The sequence below is a fragment of the Palaemon carinicauda genome, unplaced genomic scaffold (assembly GCF_036898095.1).
Source record: "Palaemon carinicauda isolate YSFRI2023 unplaced genomic scaffold, ASM3689809v2 scaffold393, whole genome shotgun sequence".
NCBI lineage: Eukaryota > Metazoa > Arthropoda > Malacostraca > Decapoda > Palaemonidae > Palaemon > Palaemon carinicauda.
In genome coordinates, this window is record NW_027171598.1 from 19,257 (window position 1) to 35,976 (window position 16,720).

The 16,720-nt window shown below is 42.2% G+C and overlaps 1 protein-coding gene across 1 annotated transcript in view; it reads left to right on the forward strand.

Moving 5' to 3' along the window:
* The first annotated feature begins 11,823 nt into the window (after positions 1 to 11,823).
* The window catches only part of Sbat (LSMD1 domain-containing protein Sbat), a 55,055-nt gene continuing 50,158 nt past the window's right edge, over positions 11,824 to 16,720 (forward strand). The window contains exon 1 of the mRNA XM_068369165.1: positions 11,824 to 11,957. The gene's annotated coding sequence lies outside the window, so the exon portion shown is untranslated. The remainder of the gene's footprint in view (positions 11,958 to 16,720) is intronic.

A 16,720-nucleotide genomic window follows, 5' to 3' on the forward strand; every position in this document is an offset into this window, starting at 1 on the left:
CACTGTTGTTTTATTATCCTTTGAAATTAATTTCTAGCTAGAGGGTTGCCGGCTCTCCTGTTATTCTTTGTTAAGCATCAGAGATGGATCCCTTAGTTTGTAACATATGAAGGACACTTCTGGCCTAGGTGGACTGAGATAGAAAATATGTGAACAGATTCTATGCCTAGTTCTGAGGCAGGAGGAAAGGGTAGGTCTTCAGAAAAGGACAAGCTTCTTTTAAACGTTATAGTAAGTCTGTCTGCGACTTATTCTTTCAATCTCTCACTTTGATCACAGAAATTGTTCATTAGTTCATGATTATACTTGAAAACGGTATTATTGATTTTGCAAATAAATTGTGATTGATATTGTAGCGCCTAACTGTAACCATTTATCGAATTTACCTAATTGAAAGGTGATAGTGTGTGTGGGTAAGCGGACTATATTTTTCAAGTTTTTTTTTTTAATATAATCAGCAAAGGTTACATAGGCACCTCTATACAGCAAAGGTTACATGAACACCCCTTCAAGGTAGAAGGTATCACTTTAGCAACTTGCTCTCCCCGATGGGCTTAAAGGTGCTAAATTTGGTAGCTAACACGTCCCTAGCTTTGGTTAGCTAACACGTCCCTAGCGAATCTACACCTTTTAACCACAGCATCGATACCCAGGCGAATTTACTAAATTGGGATATAGTATATTTTCTAGAGCTACAGTTACCTAAATCTTTGTCATCACTTTGTTGTGTCGTTCTCGCTAAGCTGTGCCTTCGCGGCTACTTCACGCGCGCCTTTTCGCTCAGGTTGTAGCTCATTAGAGAGAGCGGGTTGTAACTATTTAAACAGGCCAGGGTTGGTATATTTTCTAGAGCTACAGTTACCTAAATCTTTGTCATCTCTTTGTTGTGTCGTTCTCGTTAAGCTGTGCCTTCGCGGCTACATCACGCGCGCCTTTTCGCTCAGGTTGTAGCTCATTAGAGAGAGCGGGTTGTAACTATTTAAACAGGCCAGGGTTGTGGCCATTTAACTAGGGCAGGGATGTAATCATTCAGATAGTACAGTTTTATAACGATTTAAAGAGGCCAGTATTGTAGTCATTTAAATAGGACAGGGCTATATTAGTTCAAATAGAAAAGTGTTACAGCCATTTAAATGGGACAAAGTTGTAACCATTGAAATAGGATATGAATGTAGCCATCTAAATAGGACAAAGTTGTTACCATTGAAATAGGATATGGATGTAGCCATTTAAAGAGGACAAGGTTGTAACCATTTAAATAAGATATGAATGTAGCCATTTAAATAGGACAAAGTTGTAACCATTGAAATAGGATATGGTTGTAGCCATTTAAATGGGACAAAGTTGTAACAATTGAAATAGGATATGGATGTAGCCATTTAAAGAGGACAAAGTTGTAACCATTGAAATAGGATATGGATGTAGCCATTTAAAGAGGACAAGGTTGTAACCATTTAAATAAGATATGAATGTAGCCATTTAAATAGGACAAAGTTGTTACCATTGAAATAGGATATGAATGTAGCCATCTAAATAGGACAAAGTTGTTACCATTGAAATAGGATATGGATGTAGCCATTTAAAGAGGACAAGGTTATAACCATTTAAATAAGATATGAATGTAGCCATTTAAATAGGACAAAGTTGTTACCATTGAAATAGGATATGGATGTAGCCATTTAAATAGGACAAAGTTGTAACCATTGAAATAGGATATGGTTGTAGCCATTTAAATGGGACAAAGTTGTAACAATTGAAATAGGACATGGTTGTAGCCATTTAAAGAGGACAAAGTTGTAACCATTGAAATAGGATATGGATGTAGCCATTTAAAGAGGACAAGGTTGTAACCATTTGAATAAGATATGAATGTAGCCATTTAAAGAGGACAAAGTTGTTACCATTGAAATAGGATATGGATGTAGCCATTTAAAGAGGACAAGGTTGTAACCATTGAAATAGGATATGGATGTAGCCATTTAAAGAGGACAAAGTTGTAACCATTGAAATAGGATATGGATGTAGCCATTTAAAGAGGACAAGGTTATAACCATTTAAATAAGATATGAATGTAGCCATTTAAAGAGGGCAAAGTTGTAACCATTGAAATAGGATATGGATGTAGCCATTTAAAGAGGAAAAGGTTGTAACCATTTAAATAAGATATGAATGTAGCCATTTAAATAGGACAAAGTTGTTACCATTGAAATAGGATATGGTTGTAGCCATTTAAAGAGGACAAAGTTGTAACCATTGAAATAGGATATGGATGTAGCCATTTAAATGGGACAAAGTTGTAACCATTGAAATAGGATATGGTTGTAGCCATTAAATGGAACAAAGTTGTAACCATTGAAATAGGATATGGATGTAGCCATTTAAAGAGGACAAAGTTGTTACCATTTTAAATAGGATATGGATGTAGCCATTTAAAGAGGACAAAGTTGTAACTATTGAAATAGGATATTGATGTAGCCATTTAAATAGGACAAAGTTGTTACCATTTAAATAAAATATGAATGTAGCCATTTAAAGAGGACAAAGTTGTAACCATTTAAATAAGATATGAATGTAGCCATTTAAATAGGACAAAGTTGTTACCATTTTAAATAGGATATGGATGTGGCCATTTAAAGAGGACAAGGTTGTAACCATTTAAATAAGATATGAATGTAGCCATTTAAAGAGGACAAAGTTGTAACTATTGAAATAGGATATTGATGTAGCCATTTAAATAGGACAAAGTTGTAACCATTGCAAGAGGACATGGCTGTAGACATTTGAAAAAGACATGATTGTATATATTTAAATAGGACATGGAAGCCCCTATTTAAAAGGGGTTGTAGCCAGTTAGATAGGACATGGATGTAGCTATTTAAATAGAATGTATAGCTATTTAAACAGGGCAAGATTGAAGCCATTCAAATTGAACTTGTTTGTATTATTATTACAACGAGTTAAGCTACAACCCTAGTTGGAAAAAGCTGAATGCCACACGCCCTAGGGCTCTAACAGGAAAAAATAGCCCGGTAAGGAAAGGAAAAAGGAAATAAACCATTTATTAGTAGTGAATAAGAAATATATATTTTAAGGTCGGTAACAACTAAAAAATATATCTCATATATAAAATATGAAGAGAGAATTATGTCAACTTAGGAAAAAAAAACATTTGCAACAAGTTTGAACTTTGAAAGTTCCACCGATTCAACCATCAGATTAGGAAGCTCATTCACCAATCTGGGAACAGCTGGAATAAAACTTCTAGAGTACTGTTTAGTATTGAGCCTTATGATGGAGAAGGCCTGACTATTAGAATTAACTGCATACTTAGTATTACGAACAGGATGGTACAGTCTGGGAAGAACGTAGGCCTTGGAACAGCTGGAATAAAACTTCTAGAATACTGTATAGTATTGAGCCTTATGATGGAGAAGGCCTGACTATTAGAATTAACTGCATACTTAGTATTACGAACAGGATGGTACAGTCTGGGAAGAACGTAGGCCTATGCAAAGGATGGTCAAAATTATGAATATTCTAATACAAGATGCACAAAGAACTAACTGAACGATGATGATAGAGATTAATAAGATTAAGAAGAATGAATTTAATTACTACAAGATTTTGCGCAACAAATCAAGATGAGATTCAGCCACTGAAGACCAGACAGGAGAACAATACTTGAAACGAGGTAGAATGAAAGAATTAAAACACTTCTTCAGAATAGATTGATCACCAAAAATCTTAAAAGACTTTCTCAATAAGCCAATTTTTGTGCAATCAAAGAAAACACAGACCTAATGTGTTTCTCAAAAGTAAATTTGCTGTCGAGAATCACACCTAAAATTTTGAAAGAGTCATACAAATTTTAAGAAACATTATCAATACTGAGATCTGGATGTTGAGGAGCCACTGTCCTCGACCTACTTACAATCATACTTTGAGTTTTGTCAGGATTCAACTTCATACCCCATAATTTGCACCATACACCAATTTTAGTTAAATCTCTATTAAGGGATTCAGCAACCCCAGATCTACATTCAGAGTAGCTCATCTGCATATTAAACGATAGTGTTATCTAGGCCAAACCACATGTGTGTATATAGTATGAAAAGTAATGGGCCAAGAACACTACCCTGAGGAACACCAGATATCACATTCCTATACTTACTGTGGTGCCCATCAACAACAACTCTTTGCGATCTATTACTTAACCCTTTTACCCCCAAAGGACGTACTGGTACGTTTCACAAAACCCATCCCTTTACCCCCATGGACGTACCGGTACGTCCTTGCAAAAAAAAAATGCTATAAAAAATTTTTTTTTTTCATATTTTTGATAAATTTTTGAAAAATTCAGGCATTTTCCAAGAGAATGAGACCAACCTGACCTCTCTATAACAAAAATTAAGGCTGTTAGAGCAATTTAAAAAAAATATACTGCAAAATGTGCTGGGAAAAAAATAACCCCCTGGGGGTTAAGGGTTGGAAATTTCCAAATAGCCTGGGGGTAAAAGGGTTAAAAATTCAGTAATGATGCTAAGAAACGACCCACCCACTCCCAGCTGTTTGAGTTTGAAAACAAGGGCCTCATGATTAACACAGTCAAAGGCAGCACTAAAGTTAAGGCCAATCATACGAACTTCCTGACCACAATCAAGGGATTTCTGTACAGCATTGGAGATTGTAAGAAGGGCATCACATGCTCCAAGTCCTTTGCGAAAACCAAATTGCAAACTAGGGAACAGATGATTATCTTCAGCAAACCTATTAAGACGTTTTGACAGAAGATGTTCAAAAACTTTAGATAATATGGGAGTTATGGAAATTGGGCGGTAATCAGTTGGACTTGAGCTACCGCAAACACATTTACATAGAGGAGTAACATTACCAATTCTCCAACAATGGCTTAAAGCTCCTCTTCTTGCTAACTTGATCAAAATAACAGATAACTTAGGAGCTAAGAAATCTACAGTTTATAAAAAACAAAGGTAAAATATTGGGTCTACACCTCTATAAACATCAAGGTCCATCAAAAATGTAAGCTATTCAAATGGAACAAGATTGTAACCTTTTAAATTGGAAAGGTTGTCAATTTTTAAACTAGACTTGGCTGCACCATTCATATAGGCCAGTTTTTCTTCTTTGGGTTCCGGTCAAATCAGCGGGACCATATACTGTATCTTTTTTCCCGGTATTTCATTATCTTGTCTAACAAATGTATAATTCCCATTTCTATTATATATATATATACAGTATATATATATATATATATATATATATATATATATATATATATATATATATATATATATATATATATATATATATATATATATATATATATATTACACCAAATTTGAGGTTTCATATTCCATAATTTTCACAATTGTATTTAATTTTCTTCATCCCGAGACTCAACTAATGCAGTAATTAATTTTTTCATATATAATTCACGTAATCCAACTCTTAGATTATTTTTAATTTACCTTTTCATTTGCTTTATATACTGTGTGTGAATATATATATATATATATATATGTGTGTGTGTGTGTGTCAGAGACAAGGAAAAGAACAATGACATGAAGACTGATCACATATACACATAATCAGCTTGTAAGGACACCGCTCCCTTCGTCGTCCAGAAAATCAACAAACTGTTTATTTATTTGAATTCTCCTTTCGCCACACCGTGGTTTCCCATGTATATGTATTCCGCTCTATCAGAGCTACATTTTGACATATGTATTATTTCATTACATGTTTCTGTTAACTCATAATTCGTATATTTGTAAGTGTAAGAAAACACATATATTTTGGCGGGCAATTCAATCTGATTTGGCGCCAGCGCCATCCTACCTTTCCGTCCGCACCTTGTAATATACTCCCACGCACATTTGAATAAAGTATCAGTTGATCTTGGTGACGCTTGTCTCACTGTCCTTACAACTGGTGACCCCGGAGTTGAAAGTAGCATCAGCGGTTTTGGCTTTGCCATTAATGGACTCATTACAGCCGTGCTACCTTCTCTATACTCCGTTACCTTAGGCGTGAGCCTGCTTTTGGCTCTCCCACACTTCGGTGCATGTAAGGCAGTAGGATGGGCTTAACCGACATATCAACTTCTCACCTCTTCGCCGACTCATCGTCTGGCCACGATGCAGGAAGCAACACGCCCATCGCACCCAACGGCCTTGCCTCCACGCCCAAAGTCAAACTGCCGCCCTTTTCTCAACACAACACCGCTTCCTGGTTCCTGAGAGCAGACGTACTCTTACGCTTTGCTAGACTCAGCGACTCCTGCGGCAAGGCTGACATCGTTCTCACCTCCATACCTGAAGAGGTTTTCGACAAGATTTCCCCATAGCTCGACGCCCAGGCCGGCCAAGTTTCATACGACGACCTGAGAACGAAACTCATTGGTATCTACTCCCTCTCCGTCTCAGGAAGGACACAGAAAGTCCTGGACCTCGCCGGCAAGCCCATGGGCGACACCTCTCCTGTCGAAGCGTGGGACGAGTTATCCGGTCTGCTTAGGCTCCCCGAAACAGACAGCAACGGCCGACGACGTGAGATTAGCTTATCTCGCGAGATCTTTCTTCGACGCCTACCACAGGACGTAAGGGCCCAATTGACAGACGCCGACACGCTCCCGATGAACGAACTCCTGTCGAAGGCTCAGAAGCTCCACGAGGCCTCCAAAGCATCTCGCCTCGGAGCATCATCGTCAGCACCGCCTTCGTTCTCCTCCCTCAGCAGCTGCTCTTCCATAGACTCCTCGGCAACGGCCCCTGAGGACGACGAGATCAATGTTCTATCAAGAAAGAAACCGCCGCAACCAACACGACCGAACGTAGGCTAGGACTAACCCAGCATGGTGCTTCTACCACCAACAGTTTGGCAGCGACGCCAAGAAATGTAGAGCACCATGCAGTTTCCCTAGAAGATGACGCCAGAAGCATCCACCTGCCACCATCGCAGCCACAGTTAACCAAAACAAGAGTGGTTTCTATATCCTGCAGTCAACGTTCCCACCTTCCAAGTCCGACCTTGGCCGTGGTCCCGACAAAAACGCTCCCTCGCTCATCGCCGCCAACGGATCTCCCATACGGTGCTATGGGATTAGGACCCTCAAGATATCTATCATGGGCCGTTCGTATTCTTGGCCCTTCGCCATTGCTGACGTCAATCGCCCCCCTCCTCGGTGCGGATTTCCTCGCCCACCACGGACTCCTCGTCGACGTCGCTAACAAACTTCTCATCGACATGGGAACCTGCCAGTCCCGTGCCCTAGAATACGGCCCTGCAACAATGTCCATATCCGCCATAACGACGCACCCCTACACCGACCTCCTACGAGAATTTCCCGAGGTTTTGAAGCCCGAGCTCCGACACTTGCCAGGTTCCCCATCCAACCACGGGATCTACCACCACATCACAACGACAGGACCTCCTACTCACGCCAAATTCCGCCGCCTCCCGCCCCAGAAACTGAAGGATGCTGAACGCGCCTTCGAGGACATGGAACGCATGGGTATCTGTAAGAAAGCATTGAGGCCCTGGGCATCGCCCCTACACATGGTAAAAAAACCGGACAGGTCCTGGAGACCTTGCGGCGACTACAGGCGCCTCAACCTCATCACAACGCCCGATCACTACCCGCTGCCCAACATGCAGGACCTAACGAACGCGTTGCACGGCGCGAAGTATTTTACCAAGATGGACCTCCTCAAGTCTTACTTCCAGGTCCCCTTATTTCCGGAAGACATCCCGAAAACTGCCATTGTAACGCCGTTTGGATCCTACACCTTCGCATACTCAACCTTCGGTCTACGCAACGCCGGGGAGACCTTCCGACGACTAATGGATAGCATTCTGGGTTACCTACCTTTCTGCGTCTGCTACGTCGACGACATCCTGATATTCTCGAAAACCAAGGAGGAACACTGGAGGCACGTTCGCACCGTCCTCAAACGCCTACAGGAGAATGGCCTGGTCGTACGTTTGGACAAGTGCACGTTCGATGCGGAAGGAGTGGATTTCCTTGGTCACCGCGTATCCTCGTGCGGGGTAAAACCCATGACAACCAAGGTCGACGCCATCAGAAAGTTCCCGATACCTACGACCATCCGCCAACTTCAGGAGTTCCTGGGGATGGTCAATTACTACAGGCGCTTCATCCCCAACATCGCACAAACCCTGTCACCCCTCGACAACGTCCTGAAAGGAAAAGCGAAAAAACTCGAGTGGGGTTTGCCCCAGCAACAGGTATTCGCCCGGACAAAGGATGCCCTCGCGTATGCCACCACCCTGGCTCATTTTGACGACAACGCACCCCTGCGACTAACGACCGACGCCAGCAACGTCGCCTGTGGGGCTGTGCTGGAGCAACTCGTCGATGGTTCTGCTCGACAGCTGGCATTCTTCAGCAAGAAATTGAAACCCGCCAAAACAAGATACAGCACCTTCGATAGGGAACTCCTCGCCGTCTACCTCGCCGTCTACCTCGCCGTCCGCCACTTCAGGCACATCTTGGAGGGCACTCCCTTCACAATCGCGACGGACCATCAACCCCTCCTACACGCTTTCACGAAATCGACAGACGCATGGTCCATCTCGCAACAATCGCTGAATTCGGGTGCACCATACGTTACGTCCTAGGAAAGAAAAACCCAGTCACGGACGCCCTTTCAAGGATTGAAATTGACGCAATCCACCTGGGAATCAACTACTCCAATCTCGCAACCGAACAACGCACTGACCGAGAAGCACAGGATCACCTGACGGGGCCATCCGCTCTCAAGATAAGTGCGATTCCCCTCGGACCAGCAGGAGTAACTATTCTTTGCGACACCAGCACCGGCCGCCCACGTCCCTGGATACCAGCCTCCTGCAGAAAAAAAAATATTCGATATCATCCATGGACTTTCACACCCCTCAGGACGCACCACCACTCGCCTTCTGTCTGAAAAGTTCGTCTGGGAATAGGCGAAGTCATGCATCAACTGCCAGTCAAGCAAAGTCAGCCGTCACACCGAATCGTGGGTAGGCGATTTTCCCCAGCCAAAAAGACGTTTCGGTCACATACACATCGACGTCGTGGGACCATTGCCCCCTTCTGGATCTGCTCGCTACCTGCTTACGATCATCGATCGCTCCACAGGTGGTTGGAGGCATCGCCGATGACCGAAGCTATGACTCAAGCATGCGCCGAAGCCCTCCTGTCAAGCTGGGTGAGCAGGTTTGGCGTTCCTGACGACATCACGACAGACAGAGGCCCCGCTTTCCTCTCAGAAATATGGCTCGCTTTGGCGAACCTGATGGGGACGACGCTCCACAGCACCACGGCATACAACCCCGCGGCAAACGGCATGGTCGAAAGAACTCACCGCGCCCTCAAGGCGTCCCTGATGGCAAGCTGCACCGACGGGGACTGGAAATCACGACTTCCTTGGGTACTCCTCGGCCTTCGCACCGCCCCTCGTGCAGACAGCGAACCTTCGCCCGCCGAGAAGGTTTACGGGGAGGCGCTCGCAGTTCCTGGCGAATTCTTTCCCTCATCAACCGACGACACGCAGCTAGATCACCTAAGGGACATCGCCAGGAAGTTCAGGCCATGTCTCAAAACTTACCAGGATAGAACCATGCAATTCAAGCCAAAAAACCTGGATGACTGCGGGTACGTTTTCGTCCGTGTTGACGTTCATTGACAACCACTAACTAGACCTTATCGAGGCCCCTACTGGGTAATTAAGAAGACAACGAAAGCCTTCCTTCTCGACGTCCATGGCCAAGAGGACTGGGTCTCAATAGACCGCGTGAAACCAGCGTTTCTCGAAGGAAGCGACACCACCTCCGCCGGACCTGGCAGATCCAGAGTGCCACCTCAAAACAAGGCGGCCAACAAAAGAAAAATCATCAAACGACGACAAGAGGAAGAGATCCTTACGCCGACCGCCGGCACGCCCCTCCGTTCAAAAACAAGAGGAACCCTCCGACGCCCGAAAAGATACGAAGATTGATCATCAGCCCTCTACGCCGCCCGATGTCTTGGTGGGGGGGGAGTATTTGTAAGGACACCGCTCCCTTCGTCGTCCAGAAAATCAACAAACTGTTTATTTATTTGAATTCTCCTTTCGCCACACCGTGGTTTCCCATGTATATGTATTCCGCTCTATCAGAGCTACATTTTGACATATGTATTATTTCATTACATGTTTCTGTTAACTCATAATTCGTATATTTGTAAGTGTAAGAAAACACATATATTTTGGCGGGCAATTCAATCTGATTTGGCGCCAGCGCCATCCTACCTTTCCGTCCGCACCTTGTAATATACTCCCACGCACATTTGAATAAGGTATCAGTTGATCTTGGTGACGCTTGTCTCACTGTCCTTACAAAGTATTATTGGAAAATTTAAATGTTTTTTTAACTGAAAAATGTAATTTCTGTATAATAGATGTATTCAGGTAAATTCTTATTGAAAATATATGAATGTGCCATAAATTTCTAATTTACATATAAGCTTGAAGTACCATTGAAAATGGCTTATTAATGAGGAACTACATTGGAATATATAAAAATTATGGCTACCACTTTTATAATTATCGAAAATTGACAGCCCACTTTTAACTATTATTATTATTATTATTATTATTATTATTATTATTATTATTATTATTATTATTATTATTGTTATTATCATTATTATTATTACTTGCTAAACTGCAACCCTAGTTAGAAAAGCAGGATGCTACAAGCCCAGGGGCCCCAACAGGGAAAATAGCTTAACGAGGAAAGGAAAAAAAGGCAAAATTAAATATTTTAAGAATAGCAACAACATTAAAATAAATACAAAGTATTCTAGAAGTTTTATTCCAGTTGTGACCAAGTTGTGGAATGATCTTCCTAATCGGGTAGTTAAATCCTGTAGAACTTCAAAAGTTCCAACTTGCAGCAAATGTTTTTATGTTGAACAGTCTGACACAACTCTCCTTTTTTAGTTCATATATGAAATATATGTTTTGATGTTATTGTTTTTAAGATATTTTATTTTAATTGTTCATTATATATATTTTATCATTTATTTATTTCTTTTCTTCACTGAGGTATTTTTCCCTGTTGGAGCCCTTGGGCTTATAGCATCTTACTTTTCCAACTAGGGTTGTAGCTTAGCTAATAATAATAATAATAATAATGATAATAATAATAATAATAATAATAATAATAATAATAATAATAATAATACCCAACACCTTTTTCCCTGCTGGAGCCCTTGGGCTTATAGCATCTTGGTTTTCCAACTAGGGTTGTAGATCAGCTTGTAATAATAATAATAATAATAATAATAATAATAATAATAATAATAATAATAATAATAATAATAATAATAATAATACCCCACACTATTTTTCCCTGTTGGAGCCCTTGGGCTTATAGCATCTTGCTTTTCCAACTAGGGTTGTAGATCAGCTTGTAATAATAATAATAATAATAATAATAATAATAATAATAATAATAATAATAATACCCAACACCTTTTTCCCTGCTGGAGCCCTTATGCTTATAGCATCTTGCTTTTCCAACTAGGGTTGTAGATCAGCTTGTAATAATGATAATAATAATAATAATAATAATAATACCCAACACTTTTTTCCCTGCTGGAGCTATTGGGCTTATAGCATCTTGCTTTTCCAACTAGGGTTGTAGATCAGCTTGTAATAATAATAATGATGATAATAATAATAATTAATAATAATAATAATAATAATAATAATAATAATCCAACAAAAATGTTTTCCTTGAAAAGAATCTTTGAACAAAATATCAAGAAGAAGAAGAAGAAGATTTTAGTAAACAAAAATCAGCTGTTTGAGGACGAGTCGTCTTCGATAAGGAATTCCTGAACTACTTAAGATTCTGTGATAAATTCAATTACAAACTTAATTAAAAAGGTAAGATGTGTAATTTAAGACAAACTTAAAGTGTATATAGGCATTGAAAAGTTATTATGTAAATCCCCATGTTATACATTATACGCTAAACATTACAGCGAATGTTTTAATGTTAAACAGGCTGACTTAAGTCTGACTTAAGTCTTTTTAATAGTTTCTATATGAAAGATCTATTTTAATGTTGTTACTGGTCGTATTTTATGTTATTTTAATTGTTCCTTACTTATATTGTAATTTATTTCTTTATTTCCTTTTCTCACTGGGCTATTTTTACCCGTTGGAGCCCTTGGGCTTAAAAAATCCTGTTTTTCCAACTAGGGTTGTAGCTTAGCTAGTAATAATAATAATGAAAATAATAATAATAATAATAATAATGACCAGGTATAAAATTTAGGAGCCTTTGTATATCAGCGGCCAGTTCCTCACACGTTCATTAGAAATGGACATCAACTAAAACTTCACCCCCTAACCTAACTTACATGCCATGTCCTTAACTAACGGGGGGCTAACGACCCCTTGCGACCCCCCTTTACACTGCCGTATTTTATATTAGCCATAACAATACATACAGGTGGCCGCTATCATACATACATCCCAAAATTTAAAAGTTATGACTGAAAACCCACATTTTAAAAGTGAAACAAACAAGAATGCTACCTAACCTAAAGTGGCCCACCTAACCTAACCTAGGAGCCAAATCAGTAGCCCCCCTTGTGACATCCTACCCCCCCCCCAGACCACAGTATCCTTAGCTTACCTGAAGGCTAAATATCTAACCTGTACCTATTTCCCAACCGGTGTGACGGTCTGAACGATCCCCCAGTCTCAGAATTCTTCTTGACATTGTATAATGGTTCTTTTCTGCCATTAGCTTGCTTCGCTCGCATGAAAATAAAACATCAAGCTCGTATGTACTGGTAAGCGGTAATGTTGAGCTGCGCACGCTAACATTACAGGAAAATAAAACATCAACCTCGTATGCACTGGCAAACGGTAATGTTCGCGCATGCGCAGATTATCAAGGAGAATTCTGAGACCGGGGGATCGCTCAGACCGTCACACCGGCTCCCCTCTTGAGAAGGTAACACTAAATCATATTTCGTAAAATGAACTTCATAATATCTTCTTTCAGAGAAAGATGACCAACATTTTCCGCCTAAAGGAAATCGATTTGGAAGGTAATAAGAAAGTTTACACCTGTCCCAACCAGCTACATACACCCCTAACAGCAATTCATCATAACCTATCTTAGTGATGTCAGGTGCACGAGGAAAGAAGAATGTGTAAAGAGTAGGCCGACTATTCGGTGTATGCGTAGTCAAAGGAAAAATGAGCTGTAACCAGAGAGGAGTTAAATGTGATACTAACTGCAAAGTCAAAGGACCCAATAACACTCTAGTGGTAGTATCTCAACTGATGGCTGGTACCTTGGCCAATCTACTACCTATGTTGATCAACGAACTACCGCTAATTATTCGCTTCCTGGTCTTAGCTCCGTCGTGTCTCAATTCTCTTGCAAATAAACATTATTTCATTGCTCCTCTGTTTTGGCAAGTTGTAGATGTTGCGATATGCTTGTTAGCCGAATGGGCAAGTATTTTGTCGGATAGAAATTCGGTGACCTAACTATCTACACACTACTCTAGATTTCTGTAGGCCATAGAATGCTCATTTCTCATTTAATCCTTTTACCCCCAGGCTATTTGGAAATTTCCAACCCTTAACCCCAAGGGGGTTATTATTTTCCCAGCACATTTTGCAGTATATATTTTTTTAATTGCTCTAAAAGCCTTAATTTTTGTCATAGAGAGGTCAGGTTGGTCTCATTCTCTTGGAAAATGCCTGAATTTTCTCAAAAACATTATCAAAAATATGAAAAAAAAAAATTTTCATAGCATTTTTTTGCAAGGACGTACTGGTACGTCCAAGGGGGTAAAGGGATGGCTTTTGTGAAACGTATCAGTACGTCCTTTGGGGGTAAAAGGGTTAAGTGCACAAATGGAGACATGTTTTGGGAGATATTTAGGTGAAAGAAATTGACAGCGCCTGCATTAAGTGGATAAAGTGTACGCATGCTGCCTGATATTTGCTGAAGAGGTTAATTTTTGCAACGTATCTTTCCTAAATATCATTCACAGTTCCTGACACCAGTGTCTAGACGCAGTTTTATGTGTTTTATAAGATTTCTGATACTTCATCATTTTGGCCTCAATGTATTGCAGTTGGTGTTTTTCAATATTAAACTTACCCGATAATCATGTAGCTGTCAACTCCGTTGCCCGACAGAATTCTATGGAGGGATACGCCAGCTATCACAATACTAGAAGGGGGTGTACTTACCAGCGCCACCTGTGGCCAGGTACTATAGTACTTCCTGTTGACACCTCCTCAATTTTTCCTCTGTCGTGCTTCCGGCAAGACGTTCTGGGATACGCTTATGATCTTCGAGTATTTTCACGGCTAATTGGTGAAGTATTCTCTCAGATTTCGGCTGTCGCTTTACTGGAAACCTTCTTATATTAGCTAGATAGCTTTTATATAGTCCTGATTAACGGTTAACGATCTTTTGCTTGATTTTGGAACCCCCCTTGGCTAACTCTTTGGATTCAAGATGTCTGACATTTCGCAAGCCCCCTCCCATAGACGATGTAGGTCTTGTAATAGGCGTATTCCGAAGGCCTCGGTAGATCCTCACACCGCTTGTTCTGACTGTAGGGACAGGCCCTGTCAGTTAGAAAATCGATGTGAGGAATGCGCCGGACTTTCGGAACTTGAATTTGTCCGTCTTTTGAAATATTCAACTAAGTTAGAGAGAGGTAGAGTTAGGAGGAGTTCTTCTCACTCTTCACTTTTTTCCTCACCTCATGATCCCCTACCTTTTCCTACCCCTGTAGTGGCTACCCCCGAACCTACTATTTGCCCTCCGCCTGATATGTCTGTTGTTTTGCGTGCTATTCAGGCCTTAGGCGATAAAGTAGAGTCAGTGGTAAGTGATCATAAGTCTCTTATGGCCGAAGTCAAGGAACTTAAGGTCAAGAGTGCAGTGGGTGGAATTAGTGCCAGTGCTGTGACGAGTGCTAGTGTCAGTGCAGTGCCAAGTGCTAGTGTCAGTGTCAGTGTGGTGCGTGAGGATACTTCTGTGCGAGCCAGTCGTCCTCCCAGTCCGGGACCTCTTGCAAGCTCCCAAGCCCAGGGGAGAAGCAATGTCGAAGGGCATAAGGGTTCGGCAGGCCTTGTTCGGCGCACAGAAGTATCCTCGGTGGTTGCGGGCGTGTCTTCCAAAGACCGTCACTCCCACCTGCAGACGATTGAGCCCGTCTTTTTCTCGTCCGCTGATCAACTGTCAGGGAAGAAACGTTGGACTCAGGTCTCGAGACCACTTAAACGCAGAGTCCAGTCCGCGAGTGCTCAGCCAGGCTGCAGTCATTGGCTCAGCTCTGACTCGCCGCAGTCATCAGTCGACTGCACTCCGCCCAAGAGGAGTAAGGTTCTGCCACAACAGAGCTCGACTGTTAAGGCTTTACCTCAGCCTACTGTAGTTTCTGCCGACCCCAAGTGGACTCTACTACAGTCCATGCAAGCACAGCTTTCGGACTTGATGCGTGAGTGTCGGGCTGAGAGTGTTGCGCCTCCGCCTCCGCCTGCACTCCCTCCGCCTGCGCTCGCTCCGCCTGCGCTCGCTCCGCCTGATCGCAGTACCACCTGCCAGGCGTACGATGTTGAGCCACGTTCTGAGTTTGCTGTTCCCAGTGGTGTTCAGCCTCCGCCTTCCTTAAGGCAACCTTTACAATGGGATCAGGAGGATTATACCTCTCTTCCTCCGCCTCCACTTGCTGTTCCACCAGTGATGCAACACTCGGTTGAGGTACAACAACCTCTCCCGTCCATGAGTCAGTCTCCTCAGCTCTCGCTGCAGCGAGCTCAACCCTCCACAAGGCAAGCACCACAACACCTTAGCCTTGCGCCTCAGGAGCCTCAGCTTGCGAGACATTTACCTTGTTCTGCGCAGCCTCTACCTCATCGCGCTCCGCTCACACCACAGGAACAGGAACTCGCTACTCCGCTTCAGCCAACCGCTCAGCAAGCGCAACCCTTGGGTTCAACCACTCATGCTAGGAGTCAGCCTCCTCCACCCATGCGCCTTCCTTCTGCTTCGTCTTTTGTTCAGCCTTTGCAGTCTGAGCCTCAGGTTTTCCCTCAACAGTTACTTGAAGAGGAAACCACTAATATTGTTCCTACTCGTTCTGACTCTGCTGTTCAGCATTCTTGTCCGATCTCTTCGCTACACTCTGGTGATGAGGCTTCTGATGATGAGGCGGCACACCTGGATCCCTCGTCAGACGTGGATGAATCCAAGCCTTCTCCACAGTCTATTGACTTTCGTAAGGTCTTGGCTCTGCTTAGGGAGGTTTACCCAGACCACTTTGTCTCTGCTATTCCCCGCTCTCCGCCATCTGAGTTTTCGCTGGGCATACAGCAAGCTAAGTCCACCTATACTAAGCTAGTCCTAGCAAGGTCCTCTAAGAGAGCGTTAAGGATCTTAGGGGAGTGGCTGCAGACTAAGCAACACCTTGGCAAAACTTCTTTCATGTTTCCTCCGACTAAGCTCACTTCGAAAGCGAGCGTTTGGTATGCCACAGGAGAAGCACCAGGCTTGGGAGTACCTGCCTCTGCCCAGGCTGACTTCTCAAGTCTGGTAGACTCGCCTCGGAGAACTGCAATGAGGCGCTCTAAGGTTTGCTGGACCTTCTCAGACCTTGATC